The 12,397-nt window shown below is 53.7% G+C and overlaps 1 gene segment (V, D, J or C); it reads left to right on the plus strand.

Moving 5' to 3' along the window:
* LOC144275415 (immunoglobulin lambda variable 5-39-like) overlaps window positions 1-12,397 on the plus strand; it is a 284,664-nt gene that overhangs the window by 227,705 nt on the left and 44,562 nt on the right.

Genomic DNA, 12,397 nt, shown 5'->3' on the forward strand with positions numbered 1-12,397 from the left:
AACAATTGTGGCCTGGGAGCATGAGAAGAAACCACAGTTTAATGTGAGGTCCAAGGCAGACTCCTGGGGAGAGGGGTCTGCACTTGACGTTCTCAGCAGACCAAACCCATTGGGAGCTGCTCACCTCTGGAATGAGCTAAACTTTCTTCTTGCTGATGAAAAGCAAAGCAATCCTTTCCCCCACAGGTGTCTGAGGGGATTTATGCAGAGAGGCTCTCCCCTGGGTCCCTTCGCTCTTGGGGAGTGAAAGGCAGCAGCAGCCAGTGAGCAGGGTGCTAATTTGCATGAAGGGGCCGTTCTCCAGCACTGGGGGTTTAAGAGAGATTCGGAGGGACCCAGCCACAGACCCGTTTGCCTCAGGAAGCCGAGCTCATCTGGATCCCTCACCATGGCCTGGGCCCCTCTGCTCCTCACGCTGCTCACTTACTGCTCAGGTATTAGAAGCGGGAGAGTTTTTCTCCATCTCTTTAGTCAGGGGATTTTCTCTTCCTCGGGTTCCTGCACGGCCTGTGGTGGGTTAGATCTTGAAATATTGATTGTATCCCCATGTTTCTCCTCCTGTCTCAGGTTCTCTCGCCCAGTACGTGCTGACTCAGCCGCCTTCAGTGTCTGTGTCTACAGGGCAAAACGCTCAACTGACCTGTTCGGGAAGCAACATTGAAGACTATAATGTGCAGTGGTACCAACAGAAACCTGGCAGCGCCCCGCTACTCATTATATACAATAGTAGCAGGAGACCCTCCGGAATCCCCGATCGATTCTCCGGGGCCAGCTCCGGTAACACGGCCACGTTAACCGTCACTGGAGTCCAGGCGCAGGACAAGGCTGATTATTACTGTCAGGTGTGGGACAGGGACAGTAACACTACTCACAGTGACACGGCCAGATGGGGAAGTGAGACACAAACTGCCCGTTGACACGGGATCATTTATTCTCATTCTTTCTGGGACAGCATGAGGGGCCATTTCTGAGCTGGCAATGGAGGCGTCTTATTTCATCTGCCCACAAACCCGTCTCGGCAGCCTGGGCTCACACTTTGTCTCCTTAGTAACCCCTGGGGTGGGAAAGGGCTGAATCTTCCCTCCCCTTGCGCAGGCTCCAGGCTCTGCACTCCAGTGAGTTGACAGGCCCATTCGGAGCATTAGGAAGTCCCCCAGCAGACAGCTCTCGTGTGGCCTTCTGCCCCGGCCAAGCAGCCATTGCTGGTGAGAACCCCAAGGGGTCCTGAGGAAAGGGCGAGGTGCCACACCGCTGCCTCTCAGGGGGTGGCCAGGTTACTCAGTAGCCAACCAGCTGCTCTTCTTCTGAATCCAATCCTCAGGGGAGTGGGGTAAACACGGCAGTGACGCTGTTACCAAGAGTCCAGAAGGCTGTCAATGTGCACCTGCCGGACTGGAGTTGTCCAGAGCAGGGATCGAGCGCTTCAGGGGGGATCTCACCCCCGAAAGGGGGTATGCTGAGAGTCCCCACTGGGTTCAGCCTGGGGCATCGAAAGGCAAAGTGAGTTCCACGTAACTAGAGCTGCTCCAAACGTTTCAGACAAATAATTTATTCAGTAAAACGTGCAGGTTTAGTCCAACAGAAAGGACGCACAAATTGGACCCGGCTCGTTTTGGCCAGTCACAAACTAGACAGAGGGGGGCTGGTGCTGCTCTTACCGTTCCTGACACTCCCCCCCTACGCTTCATTTACCCCGTGTGGAGGGCGCTCACCTAGACCATGGGCAGCCAACGTTTAACTCCCCGCTCTGGAACCATTCCAAGCCGGACTTTTACAATACTCCAAAACACGTAAAACCTTTCAGATTCGATCTGAGCTGAACTGAAGACACGTCCAGTAACGCCGGCTATTTAACCATCCCCGGGGCCCTGGCAGAGGACGAGGCTGATAACTACGGTGCTGTGGTGAACAGCAGTGCTTGTTCCAATGACTCAGTCAGATGGGGAAGTGAGACAAAGTACTCCCTCCCCTTCCCCCATCCAGGTTCTGTGGTGGAGTGAACAAAAACACACAAGCTGCTGTGTTTGGTTTCTGCCTGTAACGCATCACACAACAGTTGTTCTTCTCAGCGAAGCTCATTTCCCCACTCTTCAGCAGTTGCCCAGCGCTTCCCTAGTCTTCCCTGTTCTCTCCTCAGACTCTCTGCTGGAGTCCAGGTGGACACCTCTAAGAACAGCCACTCTGGGTCAGACCAATGGTCCATCTATCCCAGTAGTCTGGCTTCCCACAGTGGCCAGTGCCAGAAACTTCAGACAGAATGAACAGAACAAAGCAATTACTGCGTGATCCATCCCCTCTCGTCCAGTGCTAGCGTCTGGCAATCTAGCCATTGATGGACCTATCCTCCACGAACTTACCGAGTTCTTTTTCCACTGCTAGTTATTCTTTTGGCCTTCACAACATCCCCTGGCAACGAATCCCACAGGTTGACTGTGCCTTGTGTGAAGAAGTACTCGCTTAGGTTTCTTTTAAACCTGCTGCCTATTAATTTCATTGGGTGACCCCTGGTTCTATTGCTATGGGACAGGTTAATAACACGTCCTTATTGACTCCCTCCGCACCAGTCATGATTTTATGGACCTCTACCATCTCTCCCATGTGTTCTCCAAGATGAACCATCCCAATCTTTTTAATCTCTCCTCAGATGGAAGCTGATCCATACCTCGAACCACATTTTTGTGGTTCCTCTTTCTACCTGATCCATATTGGGATACAGCTCCCAGGTGTCAAGAGTTCCAAATAGAAGCGGTGGAACTTCTGAAAGACCGACCAGGAAAAATACCAGGAAGCTCTGGAGAAGACAGTAGTGACAATACCAGCCTGGCATCTCACGGTAAATGAGACCTACCGTCGCTTCTGTGGTGCTATATACAAAGCAGCCTGCAGAGCCTTGAGGATCTAAGGTGGAAATGGACAATTTCTACTCTGTCCGGCAATGCTCAAAAGCGTAGGGTAAAGCACCATGCAGGAGCCTGGGGTGGATCTGCCTCCCTGCCCCTTTCCCTGGGGATGGATCTGTCTGTGTCTCACAGAGTTAGATTCATGTAGCCGCACCCCGGTGGCTGCCCAGCTCTAGAATGTCTTAATCTTCATCCAGGGGGCTGCAGCTGCCTCAATAACTAGCTGATCTCTGCCCAACGTGACTAAGCCAAGGGCCTGATCAGCTGGTTAGTGTGGAGAAGGATATCCTGGAAGGAAGAGGGTGAATGCTTGAAGGGACTGGCTAGCGATGTTCCCTACAGGCCTGGAGAGTCAGGGATGTGACCATGGCAAGTGCGACGCTGGCCACTAGGGGGCAATAGTAATCTGTGGGAGCCGACCCCACTGCAGGGAGGGGCTGTGAGTGCTGGTGTGCACCGGCCCTAGATGTTGGGGCAGGTGCGTGTCCCACACGCTCAGAGGCAGGGGCTGTCAGCGCGCCCAGCACTAGACCCCTCCGCCTCGAGCCCACGAACACTCACCGTCTGCTGAGTAACAAAGGACGCTGTGCGAGGGCTGCCGGAAAGAAACGGGGCATCGCACTTGGCACGACGACTTAAAGGGAGAAAGAAAAGATGAACCAGCAGCTCCTCACTCGTTCCCGTGGGGCGGCCGGGCCAGACCTGAGCAGGGCTGTGACCCGCTCACGAGGGGCCAGGTTGCAGTTCCCAGAGTGAGGAGCCAAGTCCAGCCAGCCCCGTGGAATGGGGAGTTTCTGCGTCACATCGGGACTGTCCTGGGAACCATGGATTGATTTAAAGTCTGAAAATATCAACTGCCCTCATCCAGCCCCCACTCCGAAACTACCCCAATTCCAGTCCCAATGTAACAGCACCCTCCCACATCCAGCACCCACTCCATAACCAGCCCCCACACCAGTCCCCATCCAACAGCACCCACACCATCCAGCACCCCAGAAATAATCACCCCAAAACTGGCCAGCATTTCTTCCTGCAATGACCGAAAATGATGGCATAACTCTGAAAACAATTGTGACCTGGGAGCATGAGAAGAAACCACAGTTTAATTTGAGGTCCAAGGCAGATAAAATTGGAGACTTCTGGGGAGAGGGGTCTGCACTTGACGTTCTCAGCAGACCAAACCCATTGGGAGCTGCTCACCTCTGGGATGAGCTGAACTTTCTTCTTGCTGATGAAAAGCAAAGCAGTCCTTTCCCCTACAAGTGTCTGAGGGGATTTATGCAGAGAGGCTCTCCCCTGGGTCCCTTCGCTCTTGGGGAGGGAAAGGCAGCAGCAGCCAGTGAGCAGGGGGCTGATTTGCATGAAGAGGCCGTTCTCCAGCACTGGGGGTTTAAGAGAGAATCGGAGGGTCCCAGACACAGACCCGTTTGCCTCAGGAAGCCGAGCTCGTCTGCATCCACCATGGCCTGGGCCCCTCTGCTCCTCACGCTGCTCACTTATTGTTCAGGTATTACAAGCGGGAGAGTTTTTCTCCATCTCTTCAGTCAGGGGATTTTCTCTTCCTTGGGTTCCTGCATGGCCTGTGGTGTGTTAGCTCTTGAAATATTGATTGTATCCCCATGTTTTCTCCTCCTGTCTCAGGTTCTCTCGCCCAGTACGTGCTGACTCAGCCGCCTTCAGTCTCTCTGTCTCTAGGGCAAAAAGCTCAACTCACCTGTTCGGGAAGCAACATTGGTAGCAAGAGTGTGCAGTGGTACCAACAGAAACCTGGCAGTGCCCCCCTACTCGTTATATATGGTGATAGCAGCAGACCCTCCGGAATTCCCGATCGATTCTCTGGCGCCAACTCCGGTAACACGGCCACGTTAACCATCACTGGAGTCCAGGCGCAGGACGAGGCTGATTATTACTGTCAGGTGTGGGACAGTGACAGCAGCTCTGCTCACAGTGACACGGCCAGATGGGGAAGTGAGACACAAACTGCCCGTTGCCACAGGGGATCATTTATTCTCATTCTTTCTGGGACAGCGTGAGGGGCCATTTCTGAGCTGGGAATGGAGGCGTCTTATTTCATCTGCCCACGAACCCTTCTCGGCAGCCTGGGCTCACACTTTGTCTCCTTAGTAGCCCCTGGGGTGGGAAAGGGCTGAGTCTTCCCTCCCCTGGCGCAGGCTCCAGGCTCTGCACTCCAGCGAGTTGACAGGCCCATTCGGAGCATTAGGAAGTCCCCCAGCAGACAGCTCTCGTGTGGGCTCCTGCCCCGGCCAAGCAGCCATTGCTAGTGAGAACCCCAGGGGGTCCTGAGGAAAGGGCGAGGTGCCACACCGCTGCCTCTCAGGAGGTGGCCAGGTTTCTCAGTAGCCCACCAGCTGCTCTTCTTCTGAATCCAATCCTCAGGGGAGTGGGGTAAACACGGCAGTGATGCTGTTACCAAGTGTCCAGAGGGCTGTCAATGTGCACCTGCTGGACTGGAGTTGTGCAGAGCAGGGATCGAGCGCTTCAGGGAGGATCTCAGCCCCGAAAGAGGGTTTGCTGAGAGTGCCCCCTGGGTTCAACCCGGGGCATCAAAAGGCAAAGTGAGTTCCACGTAACTAGAGCTGCTCCAAACGTTTCAGACAAATAACTTATTCAGCAAAAGGTGCAGTTTCGGTCCAGCCGAAAGGACGCACAAATTGGACCCGGCTCATTTTGGCCAGTCACAAACTAGACAGAGGGGGGCTGGTGCTGCTCTTACTGTTCCTGACACTCCCCCCTACGCTTCATTTACCCCGTGTGGAGGGCGCTCACCTAGACCATGGGCAGCCCACGTTCAACTCCCCGCTCTGGAACCATTCCAATCCAGACTTTTACAATACTCCAAAACACGTAAAACCTTTCAGATTCGATCTGAGCTGAACTGAGGATACGTCCATTGACGCCGGCTATTTAACCATCTCCGGGGCCCTGGCAGAGGACGAGGCTGATAATTACGGTGCTGTGGTGCACACCAGTGCCTGTTGCAGTGACTCGGTCAGATGGGGAAGTGAGATAAAGTACTCCCTCCTTTTCCCCCATCCAGGTTCTGTGGTGGGGGGAACAAAAACACACAAGCTGCCATGTTTGGTTTCTGCCTGTAACGCATCACACAACAGTTGTTCTTCTCAGCGAAGGTCATGTCCCCACTCTCAGCAGTTGCCCAGCACTTCCCTAGTCTTCCCTGTTCTCTCTTCAGACTCTCTCTTCTGGGGTCCGGGTGCACACCTCTAAGAACATAAGAACGGCCACCTTGGGTCAGACCAATGGTCCATCTATCCCAGTAGCCTGGCTTCCCACAGTGGCCAGTGCCAGAAGCTTCAGACGGAATGAACAGAACAAAGCAATTACTGAGTGATCAGTCTCCTCTCGTCCAGTGCTAGTGTCTGGCAATCTAGCCATTGATGGACCTATCCTCCACAAACTTACCGAGTTCTTTTTCCACTCATAGTTATTCTTTTGGCCTTCACAACATCCCCTGGTAACGAATCCCGCAGGCTGACTGTGTGTTGTGTGAAGAAGTACTCGCTTAGGTTTCTTTTAAACCTGCTGCCTATTAATTTCAATGGGTGACCCCTGGTTCTATTGCATGGGATAGGTTAATAACATGTCCTAATTGACTCTCTCCTCACCAGTCATGATTTTATGGACTCTACCATCTCTCCCATGTGTTCTCCAAGATGAACCATCCCAATCTTTTTAATCTCTCCTCAGATGGAAGCTGATCCATACCTCGAACCACCTTTTTGTGGTTCCTCTTTCTACCTGATCCATATTGGGATACAGCTCCCAGGTGTCAAGAGTTCCAAATAGAAGCGGTGGAACTTCTGAAAGGCCGACCGGGAAATAGACCAGGAAGCGCTGGAGCAGACAGTAGTGACAATACCAGCCTGGCATCTCTGGGTAAATGAGACCTACCGTCGCTTCTGTGGAGCTCTCTACAAAGCAGCCTGCAGAGCCATCCCATGCGGTTGCTCCCCGGTCTACATCCCCTGTCTCGAGGAGGAGAGCGCTGCCTTGCACAAGCAGTAGGAGGCACCTGGTGACCCAGATGCTGCTGACCCTCTGATCGAATCATTGGACACTGCTCGCCGAGCCAGATGGGAGGAGACGACTGAGAGGATGAGCTTTACCTGCTCCATCTGCAAGTCTTGGAGTCGCGACAACACCTTGGAGCAGCTCAGCAGCCACCTGCACCCTGCCGACCTTCAGTGACACCCAGCCAGGTAGCCGGACACCTACTGAGAGTGGCCAGAGCACCTCTGGAGAAACAGGTGCGAAGACAAGTGAGGAACGAATGGCGTATATTTCAATATGTACACCAGATCAGAAGCTGCCCACAACCATTTACTGTAACAGAGCTGGAACAGACACTGGGTAGCATCAAGTGTGGAACAGCTGCGGGCTATCTCCAGAATTCCTGAAAAACCTTGGCTCCCGTGCTTGGCTTTGGTGTGTGACATTCGTCACCAGGATCATCAGTGACGGTAGGTTACAGAAGATATGGCGCACCGCAAAAGTCATTGGCCTCCAAAAGCCTGGAAAGGACCCGAGTCCAGCATCAAGCTATTATCCCATATCATTACTGTCGGTGTACTTCAAGGAACTGGAGCGCTTTGTCCTACCGCACTTGTTACCCGACGTGGAGAGAATTTTGAGCCTTGACCAAGCCGGCTTTCGCCGAGGCCATAGCACATGTGAACAAGTACTACCACTGACCATATTTATTGAAAATGGTTCCAGAAAAACTTGAAAACAGGCGCTGTTGTCATCAGTCTAACCACAGTGTACAATACGGTACAGCACACTGGCCTGCCCGTGAAGGTATCACAGGTCCTGCGACCTTGGGTCACAGGCGTCATTTAACTATTCCTCCGCGATAGGCAATTCAGAGTTCATATGGGGGAGAAGACGAGTGCTTGGAGACGACAGCGCAATGGGTTACCCCAGGGTACTGTGCTTTCGCGAACCCTGTTCAATCCTTACATCAATGTCCTGCCAACAACAGAGTCACAAAAGTTCATTTACGCAGACGACATCTGTTGCGGTACCCAAGCCCAGACATTTCACCAGCTTGATGACACCTTAAACCGGGACATGATGAAGTTCGCTGACTGCTGTAAGACTTTTTGCCTCCAGCCAAGCGTCATAAAAACAGTCTCCAGTTTGGTCTATCTTCATCACACCAGTGCAACCCGAGAACTGAATGTTTATCTGAATGGTCAGGAGGTGAAGCATGAAGTAGAACCGGTCTATCTAGGTGTGACCTTCGACCACACACTGAGTTATCATTTCCTCCTGAAGAAGACAGCAGCTAAAGTTAAGATGCGCAACAATCTTCTTTGCAAACTGGCTGGTTCGTCACTGGATGCTCGTGCTCCAACCAGCCCCTCATCGCCGACCCCACAATTTGCCTGCTCGGTTGTGACCTACCCCATCGCCAATGGTCCCTGTTGAACAGGTTCCGGACCGGGCAAGGTCTCTGTGCAGCCGACCAGTATCGCTGGGGCTTTGGTGGCAACCCTTTGTGCAGCTGCGGCGTAACCCAGATGGTGACACACTTGTCAATGAAAGCTGATGACCAGGTCCAGCGGTGGCCCAGAAGAACTGCATCACGCCACTGCAGATTCCATCGCTTGGCTAGACGACTATGCACACGCGAAACAAATACCTTTTCCAATTCTAAAATGTCTATTTTGACATGGGGTATCCAGAACTGCACACAATATTCAAGGTCTGGGCACACCATGGTTTTATATAGTGTCATGATGATATTTTCAGCCTTCTTATCTATCCCTTTCCTGTCATTCCGAACACTGTTTGCTTTTTTGACTGCAGCTGCACATTGAGCAGATGTTTTCAGAGACCTCTCCACAATGACTCCAAGATCTCTCTCGAGTGGTAACAGCTAATGGCAACCCCATCATTTTATATGTATAGTTGGGATGATGTTTTCCAATGTGCATTACTTTGCATTCATCAACATTGAATTTCATCTGCCATTTTGTTGCCCAGTAGTCCAGTTTTGAGAGATCCCTTTCTAACTGTTCGCAATGAGCTTTGGACTAAATTATCTTGAGTAGTTTTGTATCATCTGCAAACTGTGACACATCGCTGATCGCACCTTTTCCAGACCAATTAGGAAGATATTGAACAGCACTGGTCCTACCCAGATCCTTCTGGACTCCACTATTTCCCTATCTCCACTCTGAAAACTGACCATTTTTTCCTACTCTTTGTTTCCTATCTTTTAAGCAGTTACTGATTCACGCAAGGACCTTCCCTCTTATTCCTGGAGAGCTGGCCTGCACGGCCCCAGTATCCACTACCGCTCACAGTAGGGTGCCCCTGGGGTCAGAACAGAACATTAGTGTCCCAGGAAGAGACAACAATAGCAAACCAGCTAGGAGGAGATGACTTCCCCAGCTTGGGTCACATTCGTCTTAATCTAGGCAGGTGCAACTTCTGAAACCCCTCGGGAATCCCTTCCAAAGATGGGACCAGGCTGATGACGTGATCAGTGTAGCCAGCACAGAGAAGAACACCCTGAAAAGGAACAACATGAATGCTGCAAACAATTGTACAGTGATGTTTCCTGTGGCTGTCAGAGACAGTGAGTGGGGGCCCGCTTTGTGATGAGCTCAGCATGGAGGGTCTACAGCTTTTCTAAAACACCGGCCAGAATAGTTTTAGTAACAGCAGCACTGACCAACAGGGGGTGCTCTTCACCTTCACAGTGCTGGAGCTCAGAGTCTGTACTTGGGCAGCATAAAGCAAGTCAGGCTACATACTCCTGGGCTAGAGAGATCTCTGGGCTATGGGGCTTTTTATTCCCCAACAGCGCTCACATGACTGAGCTGGACAAGGGACCCTGGAGACCACTGTTTGGATTCCAACTTCCCAGCCACTCCCTCTCTGCTCCCTGGTCTCTAGGGCAGTGGTTCTCCGACTGCCAGTCTTGCTTGCAGTGCTGCGAGGGTCACGACAAGATCACCAAAATCCAGTGGCTGCTATAACCCAGAGGGGGCAAGCTTTGTCTTCAGCCTGCCCACACTGTCCTGCTGCTGGGAAGTACCACTCAAAGGGGAGCAGTCAGGAGCCAGTTGCCTTGATCCTCATGGTCCCCATTGCTCAGCTTGTTCCTCGCTGTCTTTCAGTGGGGCTCCCCTCCAGGAGTGTGCCGTGCAGAAGGGTCTCGGCCCCACCCTTCCCAGCAGAGCCTCACCGAGCAGCATGCTCCAATAGCACCCCAGAGCCCCACAGCAGCACCCATCCTGGTCAGTCCCAATCCCAATCAAGCACAACTCCAGAGCCCAGCAGCAGCCCCTCACTCCTCAAGCCATCGGTCTGCAGCAGCCACATCTCCCAGGGACACCCAACCAGAGAGCAGCCGTCCCATCGGACACACAGCTCCAGACCAGCCAGGGTTTCTTGCTGCCACAAAACCCATGGCAAAGGGACGCTGCAAGAGCAGTCACGCACCACTCCCTAGCAGCTCAGGTACATCATTTCAGATTCCCGGAGCAGCCAGTGAAGAAGTAAATCACCACAGGGCTGGCGATACCCCAGCCAGGAACTCCAACCCTGAACCAGAATCAGCTGCTAGTCCCGGCTGGGCTGGAGGCAGGAGAGGAAAAGACTTCCTCTTCCCCTGGAAGGAGTATGAGGCTCTGTCAGACTCACCTCAAAAAACCTTCCCCAGCTGCAGCAAGCTCAGCATCCTCCCCGCTTCATCGCTCCTCACCTGCAGGGGGAGGGGACACTGTACAGGGAGCTGCTCCCCCATCCACCCAACTCCCATGCATCTGGACCTCCCATATCCAGATACCCCCACCAAGCCTCACCCCGTGCACCTAAAACTCACATAGATCTCCATACCCAAACCCCACCTCACTGAACCTCAACTCCTGCATCTGGAGCCCCCCTGCACCGAGACCCCCTGCCTCCAGACCTCCACCCCTGCACCCACACCACCCCCACTGACCTCCCTGTACTCAAACCCTGACCCTTATGAGCCCCATCCCCCTGCATCACCCTGAGCCCCCACATCCAGACCCCCATGCTACTGACCCCCGAAGTAACTGCACCCAGACTCACCCGCTGAGACCCCCATGCCCAGACCCCTCCATTGATCCCCAACCACCTTCACCTGGAAGCCCCTGCACAGTCCCATTGTCCCCGCACTTGGACCCTGCCCCTCCCCGAGCCCCTGTGCATCCAGATCCTGCCACAGTCTGCCTGCACCCAGATTGTCCCACACAGGTGGGACACCCAGATCCCCCCACACTGAGCCTCTTCAGACTTGGATCCTGCCTACCCCACACCAGGTCCACCCGGCACAGGGGGGAAGAGTCTCATGGTGTTTCTGGGACAGCAGCTGTTCGAACTTACCCAGACAGCATGCCGTCACACTCACTTCCCCCCAACACACACTGCCTCTGTCTCCCTCCCTCTCCCGCTCACACACACAGACACACGCGTCCTGTCACACACTCCCCCGGACCCCCACACCTGCACAGGAGAAGAGACTGACGAATAGTTTGTGCAGTAGGACCAGAAGAAACCTGGCCGTGCCCCCCCTCCCCCCCGCCCTACTCGTTATATACAAGGACAGTGAGAGACCCTCCAGAATCCCGGAGCGATTGTGTCTGTTGGGGCCCTGGCTGATGCCATCTCAGCACAGCTCTGCTGGGGAGCTGGCCACACGCGGAGTCCTGGGCCGGGCTGGGCAAGGGCTGAGTCTCTCCTCCCCTGACACAGGCTCTGCCGCTGTGCAGACAGGGCTCCGTGCTCCTGTGACTGGAGAGGCCCATTCTGCTCCCAGAGGAGTGTTGGAAAGTCCCCAGCAGACAGCTCTCCTGTGGGCTCCTGCCCCGGCCAAGCAGGCATTGCTACTGTGAACCCCAGGGGTCCTGAGGAAAGGGAGACGGGGGACACCCCTGCCTCTCACGAGGGTGGCCAGGTTCCTCAGCAGCCCATCAGTTGCTCTAATTCTCAATCAAATCCTCAGGGGAGTGGGATGAATGCCCAGGGCATAGAAAGGCAGAGACGCTCTTCCAGGATATTGTGATTACCCCTGAACTCTGTGGAGATTTACAGTTCCTCGGCACTCTCAGTGTAGGGGATCTAAGGTTCAAATGGACAATTTCTACTCTGTCCGGCAATGTTCAAAAGCGCAGGGTAAAAAGCCATGCAGGAGCCTGGGGTGGATCTGCCTCCCTGCCCCTTCCCCTGGGGACGGGTCTGTCTGTGTCTCACAGAGTTAGATTCATGTAGCCACACCCCAGTGGCTGCCCAGCTCTAGAATGTCTTAATCTTCATCCAGCTGCCTGAATACCTGACTGATCTCTGCCCAACGTGACTAAGCCGAGGGCCTGATCACCTGGTTAGTGTGGAGAAGGACATCCTGGAAGGAAGAGGCTGAATGCTGGAAGGGACTGGCTAGCGATGTTCCCTACAGGCCTGGAGAGTCAGGGACGGGACCA

This window comes from Eretmochelys imbricata, chromosome 15, assembly GCF_965152235.1.
Source record: "Eretmochelys imbricata isolate rEreImb1 chromosome 15, rEreImb1.hap1, whole genome shotgun sequence".
Classification (NCBI taxonomy): Eukaryota; Metazoa; Chordata; order Testudines; family Cheloniidae; genus Eretmochelys; species Eretmochelys imbricata.